Raw genomic sequence first — 14,240 nt, forward strand, 5'->3', positions numbered from 1 at the left:
ATGCGCCCATGCCTAGACACTGGTCTCATATTCCTCAGTAATTGACAAGTTGCTTGGACCCATGAATATGGAAACCCAACTCTAATCAAGAAGATTTGTTAAACAAGAACAAATGTGCAGAATCCTCCAAGTCCCCATAATAACAGTACTGAGATCTAAACAGTAATATTTTAGAATGTTCTTGGTTTTTTTTAACTACACATGCATGACTTCTACAAAAATTACTTTGTGTTATAATCATATTTTGTCTTTCTTCATTCAATAATGTTTTGTACCCTGTCAACAATACCCTTCCCTAACTTTTCTTTTTTCTTTTTCTTCTGTGCTGGAAATCAAACCCAGGCCTCAAGCACACTAGGGAATTGCTGTACCACTGAGCTGCAAATGCCAGACTTGGCATTTGTGTTTAGACCTGGCATAATTTTAATGCAAAATTAATGCATAATTTTAACGCAAAACATTTCATTGCTTGGAAGAGTCATAATGTTACTTACTGCATTTTAGTCAGTGTTTAGTGTGCTAACCTTTCTAAGTGGCAACATTGAATTTTCTTATATATCTTGGATTTTTAATTGCTTCCTCAAATAAATTCTTCAGGAGAATTTGTGCGTCAAAAGAAAATATGAATTTTCTAGTAGTTTGATCAATAGCTTTCATAAAATTTATTCCAACTTATATACCATCTTGGAGAGTTCAGGTGTCCTTTCCACATATCCCTGTCTACTCTGGCCATTTTAAAACCTTCTCATTGTGGACAATTTGAGTATTTAAAATATAGTATCTCCTGAGCTGAACATGGTGCTGCACACCTGTAATCCCAGCACTCAGGAAGATTAGTGTGAGTTCAAGTCCAGCCTGGACTATACTGCAAGACTCTGTCTTAAAGAGTAATAAATAAATAGTTTCTCCACGATTGTAATTTATTAGTAAGGTTGAACGTATATTCAGATATTTATTGATAATTTGTAACTATATTTGTGAATTGCCTATTCATAGTTTGACCATTATATATTTGGATATATACCTTCTAATTGATCTGAAAGCTTTCTGAATAAAAAGGAAATGTCTTCACCTGATTTTTCATTTCCTGTTAATTTTGTCTATGGTACATGTATTCACTGAGTTTCCCATGGCTGGGACAAAATACTAGACACACAATTTCAAGAAATTTATATGGATTATAGATCCATAAGGTTCAGTCCATGGATAGCTCATTTCAAGGTAGAAACGTCATGGCAGAAGGATATAGCAAAGTAAGCTGCTCAATTTATGGCATCCAGGAAGCAGAGAGCAAAGAAGAGCACCAGACAGAAAGAAGCCAGGAAAACATATAATGCCTCTGGTCGCAACCCCATGACTCACTTCCTCCAAGGAGGCCCCACCTCCCAACAGCCCATTCAGCCAAGAACTCAGCCATAGGTTAAGCTATTAATGAGGTTAGTGTCCTCACAATCCAATCATCTCTTCAGCTGACAATCAAGATGCAGGAGCATGGTACATTTTCCCCTCTATAGAAGTAGTGGAAGGTTTTGTGTAGACAATAAGGGGGTGAAAGAGTCTTCTCTTGTGCTCCTCCCTTTTTGCTCTTGTTGCTTTTGCTGTCTTCTGCTGCCATGCATGGTTGACCCTGTCATGTCACCCTGCATTGGAACCAGCTGATTATGTACTAAACCTTCAAACTGTGAGCTAAATAAAACTTTCCTTCTTTAATTTTGGGTATCAGATTATTTCGTCTTGGAAATGAGAGAAAAGTAACCAACATAGACAAGAATCAATTTGCTTCATGGGCTTTGCAGGAAGCAGGATTGGGTTTGCAGTGGTTGGTTGTATATAAAAACTTCCCTGATCCCCAAATCTACATGCACATGAGCCCTGAAATAAGATCATTTTAGTTGCATTGGACTCCAATAGGGCCCTTTTTTCTTTATTCAATGAATTTGTTAAAATTATTAACACAACGTGACATTACAAGCAAAAATATAGAGAAAAAACCCATGAATTTACTCCAACTCAATAATTTTTGTGTATTTCCTTCTGTCTCCCTGTCCCTGTCTCTGTCTCTGTCCCTGTCTCTCTCTCTCTCTCTCTCTCTCTCTCTCTCTCTCTTTCATAGTGATTCAAACAGTGTGCTCCAATGATGCCATTAGGGCATTTTGTCCCTGTACCCTCGCATCTGTTACACACTGAGGGTCAGAATGGTTTGTCAAAGGTTCCCACAAAGGTGGACGTCTAGGAGTGACAACAGGTGTAAGGATAGTCATTCAACAATTCAAGCACCCCGTGGACCCGTGTTAGGCGCTGTGGATACGATGCCCACGCTACAGTGCCCTTGCCCTCACGGGGCTCCCCAGTGCAGATCCGGATCACAACCATGATACAAATCACCTGCCGGAGTTTGCCTTCCGCGCGCCCAGCTCCGGGTTCCCGCAGCGCTCGAGCGGCGCCCGAGTGTAAGGCGCGATAAAGAGCTCGGGGCCTGGCGCGCCGTGGAGATAAAGGGGGTGCGGCCACCCGGCTTCCCCAGTGTCCCTTCGTCCCGCAGCACCCAGCGTCGGGCTTTTTCCGCAGATGGCGAGGAAACCCGGGCTCGCCTGCCCGCCCCCACCGCTCCGGCTCTTTATGAAGCTTCCCCAATTGTGCATCGTCGGCAGAGTCTGCGTCGAGCGCGCTGACGGGCTGCTCGGCTCCGTGAGGGCCGAGCAGTGGTCCCCGGGCCCAGTCAGCCGGGCTAGCTTTCCCCGTTCCCGGGCCCCTCTTGTCCCTTCCCCTCCTGTCCCATTCCCTGTCTCCCGTCCCCTCGACGCGCGTAGCCTCCCTCACCCTCCCTCCACATTTCTCCCCAACCCCCTTCCCTCCAGAGCACAGCCTGGGGGCGGGGCGAAGCCTCCGGACCGCGCGAGAGTTCCACCCAAATCCCGCGAGATTCGCCTGCTGCCGCGGCTGCCGCCTCTTACGTCTTTCCCTTTGACAAGTCGTAGCCGCTGCAGCAAAAATAAAGGACGCGGCCACCAGAGCAGCTCCCGAGCCGGGCTCGGGTCGCTGGAGCCGCGCCCCACCTCCGCCACTCCACTGCCGCCCACGGTAACGCCTCCTTGTTTGCCTTCCAGCTGCTTGTGAAGGTGCTCGGCTGACTGGGAGAGGCCGCCCCGGGCCGTTCCGGGGCCGCCTCGGAGCGGGGCTGTCGGGGTCCTGGGTAGGCGGCGGGCGGAGCCTGAGGGAACACTCTGGGCTAGGGCATGGGGGAACCCTGGGAGGTCTCCTGCATCCGGGCCTCAGTGGCGAGCCGACCCCCGGGTGGGGCCGAGGGACCCGCCCCTCCCGCGGTGCGCCGCGTCTGCCCCGCGGCCCCGGGGTCGCGCCTCAGACCTTTCTCCCACCACTTTACCCTCAACGAGCGCCCCTCCCCCGCTAGGGCTCATGCCGGGCTGGAGGGCCATGGTCCCGAGAGCCGGGGACCACTGCGACCCTGGCGTCCCCGTCTGCGGCCGACTTTGGAGGGGTGGAGGTTGGGTCGCCTCTACCTTTGGGTGGTGGTGGGGGAGCTCGTTCTGTGGTCGCGCTTTCTCCACATCTCGTTTCCAATAAAGTCACCGTGTATAACGCGGCTACTAGGCTCGGAGACGCTTCATGTGTAGTCTCCAGGTTGGGATGAGGATGTGGATGACAGGAGCTGTCCCGGAGAACGTGGTGATGGGTAGCAGGCTCCTAGGAGCCAGGAGAACGGGGAGCTAGTGCTACCTCTCCCGGGAGGTTATGTAAAATACATGCTGTCTATCCGAAAGGGCTGTGCAGCGCAGGGACAGAATATGCTTCAGTTTAAAAAAGAAGTCTGTAATTACTTTGACGGTGTGGATAATCAAATAATAGGAATTAGTGAATGTCCTAACAGGCGTTTTTTTCTCCCCAGAATAGTTACTGGGTCATTCTTTCATGGGACTTCCCCATTCTACATACAGTGTGTTCTGAAAATATTGTTTTATTTGAATCATTTCTTTGGCATGCTTGATTAAAACTGATTATTTATTATCATCGTTGTACTTTGTCATCACTTTCACTTTCATTGGGCCTTTTTCCAAAATTGTTAGCCAGGTGGTTTTATTTTTTATTTATTTTATTTTATTGGTACCGGGAATGGAACCCAGGACCTTGCGATTGGCTAGGCAGACGCTATGCTGCTGAGCTGTATCCTCAGCCTTTAACCAGATGGTTTTAAAGATTAAACTTTAAAATATTTCTATTTGGATCTAGCGAATATGTATTTTTACAATTCTACTTGTGGTGTTCAAGCGTTTGTGAAAAGTAAAGAAACTATAATCACAGTGGAGTAAAACTTGCCTTCAAGTTTTATAAAGTTGATTTCCACTGTTTATTTTTATTTATTTTTGTACTAGGGTACCTCACGCTTGGCACACAGGTGCTTATGCCATTGAGCTAAATCCCCAGCCCAGTGTTTATTTTTAAAATAGACCAAAATTATGTGACGTTTATGTTTATTTATTTTTAGTAGGTACTGGGAATGGAACTCAGGATCTTGCGCTTGCTAGGCAGATACAACACTGAGCTACATCCTCAGCCCTTATATGACACGGTGATTTTTGTGATTAGATTAGGAAGGTTGTGCCTTTGGTTAGATATGTTTCCATAGTTCTTGTTTATATAAGCGTCCTAGGTGTCTGTGTTATGTATGTATGTACACATATACACATATGTGTATTCTGTACCTGTGCACATTTATCTCGGAAGTGAGTTACATGTTATATTCCTTGAGAAAAGGCAACTTTAGACAGGGCAAAGAACAGTAAGCCATGATAGTACTCCTAAATCACATGACAGGATTGTGTGACAGAATGAGATATCTAGGGAAGTTGGAAATGTGGATACTTATAAAAATAGGATGGATTGTCATTTGTTTGAGGTTGTCATTGGAATGGATTAAGTGGCCTTTTAAGTCTCCTTGTAACTCTAAACTTATGAATTTTGCTTTCTCTAAAGTGTTTATCATTTTGCTTCTTAAATTTCCTGTTAAGCTTTTTACATGTGACCCTTATTCATTCATTTGCTGGTCATGTATTTCACTCCCAATGCAGACATCCTGGTTGTGTGTTGGGGAAGAAAGCAAATATGAATGCATCACTTAATCTGCTCATTCATATCTTCTGAAAACCCCTTTTGATTTAAAGCAATTTCAGGGAATGTTTTGCTGATTGGGCTATATGTTGGTTAGTAGATGTACATAATAAATAGTAACACAATTGTATTGTCCAAGCAATTTTTTCCCAAAAGAATGAGACTGAATTATCCCTTAATATTTTAAACAGGAAATAAAAGAATACTGGATACATTGAACACCTGTTCTAAAGTTCAGATTTTGGTCCTGGGGATATTGCTCAGTGAACTGTCTTTTGCTGGCATGTGTGTGGTTATTGGTTCAATCAATATCCAGCCCTGCCCCCCAATCAGATTTTCAAAACTTAAGGTGACAATAATGATGACATTATGATTTGGTGATTTGGATAGTGGGGAGAAGCTTATTTTAGGATAAAAGCAGACTTTTGAAACAAGTTGAATTCTGTATTTGGACAACTTTATAAGTGATAAACTTCGTTGAAGGTAATTTTTTTTTCAGTGCTGGGGATTCAGTCCAGGGCCAAGCTTATGCTACACCACTGCTGTATCACTTACTAAGCTCTAAGATGCTTTTATTATTAATAAACTCAGCTCTAAGATATTTTTATTATTAATAAAACTTTGGCTTAACACACATAAAATGGATTGTTCTATGCCCGTGGTGGCAAATCTATAACATGAGTGCCACAGTGGTCTGTTTGTTCCCATTGAAAGCTGTAAAAGGTTCACCAGTCTTGTATATAGTCACATTTGCAGATTATCATGAAGTTGAAAATAATGTCCAAGTCATTAAAAAGGAATTTGCAAACTGAAAAAGTACAATAAGGGAACATAAGATAGGTAGTTTATTTATTAGATGGTAAATCTGATTTTTATTTTTCTAGTGTGTTCTGCTGTGCTTACAGGACCCTCTGAATTAGTAAGAATGTTGGAGAAGGGAAAGGAGGGGAAGGGAAAATAAAAATAATTCAGATATGTCATGCACATGTACATGTACCAACAGTATGTATTGCAGACATGGAGTACTAATAAAAAAAAGAAAAATAAATTAATGGGAATATTAAATTCCAGATGGGCTCCCTGAGCAAGAAAATATGACAGGTGAATCTGATGATTGATTGATTTTATCTACTTTTAGTTTTTTTTCCTCTAAATAATGTTAGATTTACAGAAAAGTTGCAGAATTTTTCTTTTCTTCACTTATTTATATCAGTATATCCTTGTGGGTATATATGTTATCCTGTAGATTATCATCCAGTGCTACTTGCTGTTGTTCTTTGTGTCATTGCTCCTAGGCCTTCAAATGATAGGACTGGGAATTATGTATATAGTTGGTCTTGCTTACATAGGGGTTCAATATACACAGATTAAAAAACACTGGGAAAGGGGCTGGGGATTTAGCTCAGCGGCATAAGCGCCTGCCTTGCAAGCAGGCAGTTGTAAGTTCGATCCCTGGTACCGATAAAAATGAAAAAGATTAAAAAAAAAAAAAGAAAAACACTGGGAAAAAATTGTATCTGTATTGAACATGTGTAGACTTTTTTCCTTGCCATTAGTCCTTAAACAATGTAGTATAACAAGTATTAATATAGCATTTGTATTTCATGAGACATTAAAAGTAATCTAGGGATGATATATATTAACACAGCATTTACATTTCATTAGGCTTTAAAAATAATTTAGAGATGATATATACTTGATATATATCAGGTAAGCAAATAATATGACATTTTACAAAAGAGACTTAAGAAGAGTGGTTTTTGTAATATTTCAGGGGAGGGAATCAGCCCTGTAACAATTGTGTACTTCTCTGTATATTAAATACCAAGAATTTATACTGATACTTTGAATTCTAAGAGAACAGCAAGGCTTCTTCACCCCCAGAATCAAGAATTAAACCCCATAAGGCCAGTGTTTAGTTCATGACGTAAGTGCTTGCCTGGTAAGTGTGAAGTCATGAGTTTGATCCCTGTACAAAAAAAAAAAGAATACAGAAACAAAGGATTGAACCTAGGGTCTTGCTTTGCTTGGCCAGCTCTCTACCACTGAAGTATATCCCTTTTAAAAATTTTGATTTTGAGACAGGGTCTTGCTACATTGCCCAAGTTGGTCTCTAAATTTTGATCCTCCTGTTTCAGCCTCAAAATAGCTGTGCCACCATGCCTAGCTGTAGTGTACTCACTTTTGGAATGTTCATCCTAAGTTAGAAATCATTTATATCCTTTTGCAGCATACAGTTCTGGTTTTTAGTGGATTTACAATATTGTGGAACTGTCACCATCATCTAATTCAGAACATTTTCATCATCCCCCAAATAAACTCTGTGACCATTAGTAGTCATGTCGTATGTGCCTATTCTAATCTACTTTCTGTCTGTGTGGTTTGCCTATTTTGTATAAATGGAGAGGTATATGTGGGCTTTTGTGTTAGCTTATTTTGGCTAGCATAATTTTTTCAAGGTTTATGTTGTAGCATGTATTAATACTTTTTTAGCATGTATTAATAGTTTTTTAAATGGTTGAATGTGTAATTCATTGTGTAATGTATCACATTTTATCCATCTGTGGTGTCAGCTGGTGGAATTTGGTTTTCTACCTTTTGGCTACCATGAATAATGCTGTGAACATTCATGTACAATTTTTTTTTTGTTGGATATATGCTTTTAGTTCTTCTGGCAATATACCTAGGAGTAGAATTCCTAGATTATTGATTACTGTTTCTTTTTTTCTTTTTTTTTTTTTTTGTCTTTTTCGTTTTTATCGGTACCGGGGACCGAACTCACGACTGCCTGCTTGCAAGGCAGGTGCTTATGCCGCTGAGCTAAATCCCCAGCCCCTGTTTCTTTTTTTTTCTCTTTGTTTTTGGGTGCTGAGGATTAAGCCCAGGACCTGATACGGGGTCTCAGAGCTATCTCTGGGCTACATCCTCTGCCCTATGCTTAACTTTCTGAGGAACTATAACACTGTTACGGGTTCCCTTCCTAGGTGAAGGGTGTATTATGGTGTTTTGCACCATTCTTTTCATACTCTTTATTTTTTTTTAATTTAGAGAAAAAATATGGAAAGCTTCACGAACTTGCGTGTCATCCTTGTGCAGGAGCCATGCTAATGTTCTCTGTATCGTTCCAATTTTAGTATATGTGCTGCCGAAGTGAGCAGTATTCTATTTTTGTAAAGGGCTGTTGTTACTCCAGTGTGCACATGTATGTTAACTCAGCCATTCAATGGATGGGGAATTAGATAGTTTCCTCTTTTTTACAACTGTGAACAATGTGACTATAGATGACTTTCTTGTGTTTTTTTTTTTTTTTTTTTTTTTTTTTTTTTTACACTGATACCAGGCATCGAACTCACAACCATGTGCTTGCAAGGCAGGCACTTATACCGCTGAGCTAAATTCCCAGCCCTTTTTTTTGTCTTTTTTGAGACAAGGTCTCACTATGCAGTTGAGGCTGACCTTGAGCTCACTTTGTAGCCCAGGCTGGTCTCGAACTTGCAATGATTCTTCTACCTCAACCTCCCGAGTGCTGGGATTACAGGCGTGAGTCATCACGCCTGTCTCAAGTAATCCTAGTTTTCCTTCACATAAGTGGTACCAGTTGCATTTCCACTAGTAATGAATGAAAGTTTCTGTTTTTTTTTTTTCCTACAGTCTATCTAATGGAATGTGTTGTCAAGTTTTCCAATATCTTGATTTCATTCTTTCAATTTAAAAAAATGCTCTGTAGTCTTTCCAGTGGTTCCTAGTGGAAGGGCATTTAATGCCTGTGGTTAATAGGTTCTTACAGCTTGGAAATAGTGCATTATTTGCTAATATGGTACTGAAACATAATTATGTGCTGGTGAAATTGATTCAAATGCAATTTTTAGCCTACTTCTCTTTGACGAAATCTTTTGTATTTAATGAAAATATTGCATTGACTCATACTTGTGCTCTGAAATAATTATGTTGTTTCCAAAGGATATCTGAAATTGTAAGAAAGTCATTATCTTCCTCTAGAATTTGTGTGTAGATATAGTAGCTGTTGGTTCACATTGTGTGCTGTGTTAAGCAGTATACAACTGTACATACTGATACCCATGTTATGGTAGTTATTGTGACTAGTAATGCCATAATTAATGTGAAAGCAAAGTTATAAAATGAAACCGAGGTTAGAAGTTCTGGATTAGTATTATCCTATCAGATTGTAGTAGTGCTAAGAAACTAAGAAAAAAAATATCTGCATCATACAGGGTAATTCGATTTGCCCAATGAAACTAGGTTTAAGTTCTTTCCCAGAAAGGATGATACTCTACATGCTTAGAACACACTAATAATAAAAAAGGGCTGAGGAGGTAACGCAGCAGTAGAGTGCATGTGTGAAGCCCTGCATTTGATCCCTAACAGAAAAAAAGTCCTTGAGATTCAGGAGCTTGTATTTTGGTAATGTTCTCTCTCTCTCTCTCTCTCTCTCTCTCTCTCTCTCTCTCTCTCTCTCTCTGTGTGTGTGTGTGTGTGTGTGTGTGTTTGTCCTGGGGATTGAACCCTTCACACTGACACTCCAGCCCTTTGTATTTTAAGTCAGAGTCTTGCTGATCTGTCTGCCTAGGCTGGAACTATTTATCCTTCTATTGCAGCCTTAGGATTGTAAGCATGTACCACCACACCTGGCTTCTGGTGAATATGAACTGATGTTTCCAGGGGAAGATGCTGAGTAGCACTTGTGAATGGAATCATAAAAGTCTGGTACAGTCTTAAAGTAAAATCACCATTTGACAGTGTAATCTCTCAAACTTGGAACATTTAAGTTTATTAGTGACAGAGAGAACCCCATAAGAAAGTAACAGGATAGTGACTTATGTTGTCCACATATATTTTCTCATTTTACTTATCAGTTATTATTATTTTGTGGTGCTGGGGACTGAGCCCAAGGCCTAACATGCTGTTAGCTCCTTATTTTTTTATTTTGTGTTTATTTGTTGTATAAAGTTAAGATATACAACATGCTGTTTTGAAATAAATATACATGACAAATGATTTCTACAAGAAAAGCGTTTAAACACAACCTTTCATCTCCCCCAGTTTTTGTGGTAAGAGTACCTAAAATGTCTCAGAAAATATCTAGTACACAGTGTAATAATTTTAACTAAAGCCTTCATGCTGTACTGTAGGTCTCCAGATTTATTCATCTAATGTAACTGTAACTTGCACTTTTTAAAAAACCTAAATCTCATCTCCTTTCTTCTGTTTTTACATGAAGAGATTAGGCAATATTCTGTCATCCCTGTCCATCTCCCTCTCTTTTAGTACTTGGAGTTGAATCCAGGGATACATGAGTTACATTCCTAATGCTTTGTAATTTTTCATTTTGAAACAGGGTCTTGCTAAATTGCTCAGGTTTGGCTTGAACTTGTGATCGTCTTGCCTTAACCTCCCAAATGCTGAGATTATGGATGTGCACTACTACACTGAATGGGTGTTTCTCTGTTTTTGTTTTTTGTTGTTTTTTTTTACTATGTTTCCCTTTTGGTTTCTTGAGGCAGTTTTATGATATGTAGCCTAGATGGCTTCAAACTCATGATTCTCCTGCCTTAGCCTTTTAAGTCTTGGGTTTACAGGTAGGTGCCACCACACCTAGTTAGGATCGCTTTTCTTAAAACTAAGTAACATTCCAGTTTCTTTATCTGTCGACAGAGATTTAGGTGGTTTTAATATTTTAGTTATTGTGAATAATGCTTCAGTAAATACAGATGTGCAGATGAGGTACTGATATTATTTCCTTAGTGTATATAGTCAGAAGAAAAATTGCTGGCTTACATAGAAGTGTTATTTTTAGTTTTTTGAGGAATATCCATAGTTTAATTACACAATGGCTGTTCCAGTTTACATTTCTATTAACAGTAAAAAAGTATTCTTTTTTTCTCTAGATCCTCTTCAGCATTTTTCTCTCTTTTTTTAAAGTGTGGGTTCTGTCACTTGAGATATTCTAATCTCTTGTCTTTTTGGTAATAGTTGTCCTAAAAGGTATAAGGTGGTACCTCATTGTGGTATAGATTTACATTTTTCTCATTGTGGTTTAGATTTACATTTCTCTAATGAGTGGGCATGCTGGATACCTTTTAATAAATCTGTTGGTCATTTTTACAGTTTTTGTAGAAACATCTCCTTAGCTCCTTTGCCCATTTTTTACTAGTTGTGTGTGTGTGTGTTTTCTACTGAGTTATGTGAATCCTTTATATATTTGGGATATTAACCTTTTACTAAATATCTTGCAGGTCTTTTCTTGCACCCATAAGCTATCTTCATTTTGTTGATTTCTTTGCTATATAGAAATAACTTATTTTAAGTGGCTCCTAGTTGTTCTAGTAGTAATGGACCAGTAATATAACAGTAACAGAGTATAGCTTTTTTAAACTGGAGTTCCACCAGAAAGTTTAACTCTTAATATTCTAAGACCTTTGGACACATGTACATATAAAGAATTAACTTTTCTCCAGCGTATCTAGAATGATTATCCTTGGGAGAATCAAGAAATATTCTCCCCAACTGTTTGTTGTGTGTGTTGTGTGTTACAGATGACGAGTCTCATTTGAGAAAGGTCCATGGGAATTGTAGACAGAATACCTTTTTTTCTTTTCTTTCTTTCTTTTTTTTTTTTTTTTTTTTTGGTACTAGATAATTGAACTCAGGACTTTGTGCTTGCCAGATAGGTGCTTGTGCCACTGAGCTATATCTTGGGCCCCATCTTGTTTGTTTTCTGTTCTTTTAGACTACCACTGACTGGCTTAGTGGTGTTAGGCAAGTCTTAATCTCTAAGTTTCCTAATGAGAATAATAGTTGCTATTTCATAGAACTAAAGTGAGGATTAAATTTAAAAAAATCTTCTTGAATTACCTTTATCTAGTTTTATGGCTTTTACTACTTTTGTGTGTGTGCTGACTTCCTCCCTCTTGTACAGCTTAGACCCTTTCCTGAGATCCAGTGTTGTAATGTATCTGTTTATTCTATATTTTGTTTGGCTAATAGGTATCTCAGACTAAATGTGTTCAACTGAAATGTGCTTTCTATCCTTATCAGTTTCTCTTAATCTGCTTATAGTAAATGGCAGCACCATTGACTAGTCAGTTGTATTTTTTTTCCTTGTACCTTATAACCAGACCATCAGCAAATTTTCTTGATTTTGTCTTTTCAATATGTATACATATACATATGTAAACATACATATATACATCTATGTTTTCCAAATCTGAAGACTGAACCCAGGACCTTACTCACTGAACTGCATCCCCAGATTCTATATTTCTAATCCAATCACATTGCATCATCTCTGCCTTACTACCCTGGTATAAACCATCATTATTTCTTAGCTAATTATAGTACATAATTTGTTAACTGGTTTTCCTGATGCTTTTCACTTGACCTCCTAACAGACTATTATCTTTTTTTTTTTTTTTTATACTGGGGATCAGACTCACGACCTTGGGTTTGCCAGGCAGGCCCTTATGCCACTGAGCTAAATACCGGGTGGTAGAGGCTTTTATCTTCATAGCTAGAAAAAAAAAGTTTGTTTGTTTGTTTTTTTTTTTAAGATACTGGGGGTTGAACCCAGGACCTCATACCTACTTAACAAGTGCTCTACTATTGAGCTACAGCTCTAACGCTAAATCTAGGTGTTTTTAAGACATACAGTTTCTTGAAGTGAAAAAATCTGGCTGCTTTTAAAAAGGGAGATGTAATGTACCGCAGTAATGAATAGAATAAAAATTTGGTATGTCTCATTTCTCTTGTTCATTTTGAGAGTGGTTTGCTGTGGTTTGGTTAATTACTCTATTAAGAAGTTTTTAAAAACTATGCTGTATAAGGGGATAAAATCAGATGCAAATTTACTTAGTTTTATTGAAAATAATTGAGGATTGACAGTGTGTTCTGCAAAAATTTGAGGAATTGCTAATTGTTTTATGGTCTTTAATTATTATTTAAGATGTCTTTGAGGTCTCAATGTTATTTTCTTTTTTCACATGCTCTCTTATGCTGGCTTTCTATCACTGCTCCCTGCCTTTTGATCTGCCATCTGTTAGTTTGGCTCCTTATTTCAGAGTAGGCAAGTGGGAAAGGGATTTTGTATGCAAGGTAAAACTGGATCTATTTAGTAGTTCAATCAGCCACAGTGCTTATGCAGTTAAGTTTGCTGATGATAAATTCCAGAAATCCCAAGGCTCAGAGGAGTAGAAAGATAGCAATGACTGTGCTACATTGCCTGCAAGTTTTTTTCTGTGACTTTTGTTATATTTAATAAATAAAGATAAACTATTCTCTACTTGAACATTGTACTCTTTTGTTTTTTTTGCTGCTTTTTTTTTTTTTTTTTTTTTTTTTGAGATGTCTCATTATGTAGTTCAGGCTGGCCTTGAACTCACTTTGCTGCCCAAGCTGGCCTCCTGGTCATCCTCCCACCTCAGGGTAATGAGTGCTGGCATTATAGGTGTGTGCCACCATGCCCTTCTGAACATTGTATTTTTTTGACAGGACGCTGCAAATTGGTTAGATACTGTTAAAAGCCTTGTTGTTTATTAACAGCCTTGTAATGAACAATTACATTGGAGAATTTAGCTTGTGGATTACTGGTAAAATTCATGTTAAATGACTTTTTGTTTTTGTTTTTATTGTGGTTTTTTTTTTTTTTTTTTTTTTTTTCTTTTGGTGGTACTGGAGATGGAACCCAAGGCCTAGGACCTTACACATGCTAGACAAGTGTCTTATGGCTGAGCTACACTCCTAGCCTCTTGAATCATTCCTTCCTTCTTTCCCTCCCTCTTTCCCTCTTTTCCTTCCTTTGTGGTGCTGGGCACTGAACCCAGGGCCTTTCACATGTCAAGCAAATTCTCTACCACTCAGCTACATACCCGTGTCCTTATTTTGAGACAGAGTCTAGCTGAGTTCCCCAGACAAGCTGTGAACTTTCTTTCCTTCTGCCTCAGCCTTCTGAGTAGTTTGGGATTACATTCATGTGTCACTGAATCTGGCTTCCAAATGATTTCTTACAGTAATGTATAATTTTTTTTTGTCTTTTTCGTTTTTATCGGTACCAGGGATCGAACTCACGACTGCCTGCTTGCAAGACAGGCGCTTATGCC

The 14,240-nt window shown here is 39.3% G+C and overlaps 1 protein-coding gene and 1 non-coding gene across 9 annotated transcripts in view; one reads left to right on the top strand and one right to left on the bottom strand.

Moving 5' to 3' along the window:
* The first annotated feature begins 2,922 nt into the window (after positions 1-2,922).
* The window catches only part of Herc1 (HECT and RLD domain containing E3 ubiquitin protein ligase family member 1), a 224,833-nt gene continuing 213,515 nt past the window's right edge, over positions 2,923-14,240 (top strand). For all 8 annotated transcript variants that reach the window (XM_063246766.1, XM_063246775.1, XM_063246770.1 and 5 more), the window contains exon 1: positions 2,923-3,081. The gene's annotated coding sequence lies outside the window, so the exon portion shown is untranslated. The remainder of the gene's footprint in view (positions 3,082-14,240) is intronic.
* Positions 8,179-8,285, bottom strand: LOC111753884 (U6 spliceosomal RNA). The gene has a single exon (XR_002788653.1). It is a non-coding gene; the product is annotated as a U6 spliceosomal RNA (small nuclear RNA).

This window comes from Cavia porcellus, unplaced genomic scaffold (genome assembly GCF_034190915.1).
Source record: "Cavia porcellus strain 051 isolate PalLab524CR breed Dunkin Hartley unplaced genomic scaffold, mCavPor4.1 scaffold_4, whole genome shotgun sequence".
NCBI classification, from domain to species: Eukaryota; Metazoa; Chordata; class Mammalia; order Rodentia; family Caviidae; genus Cavia; species Cavia porcellus.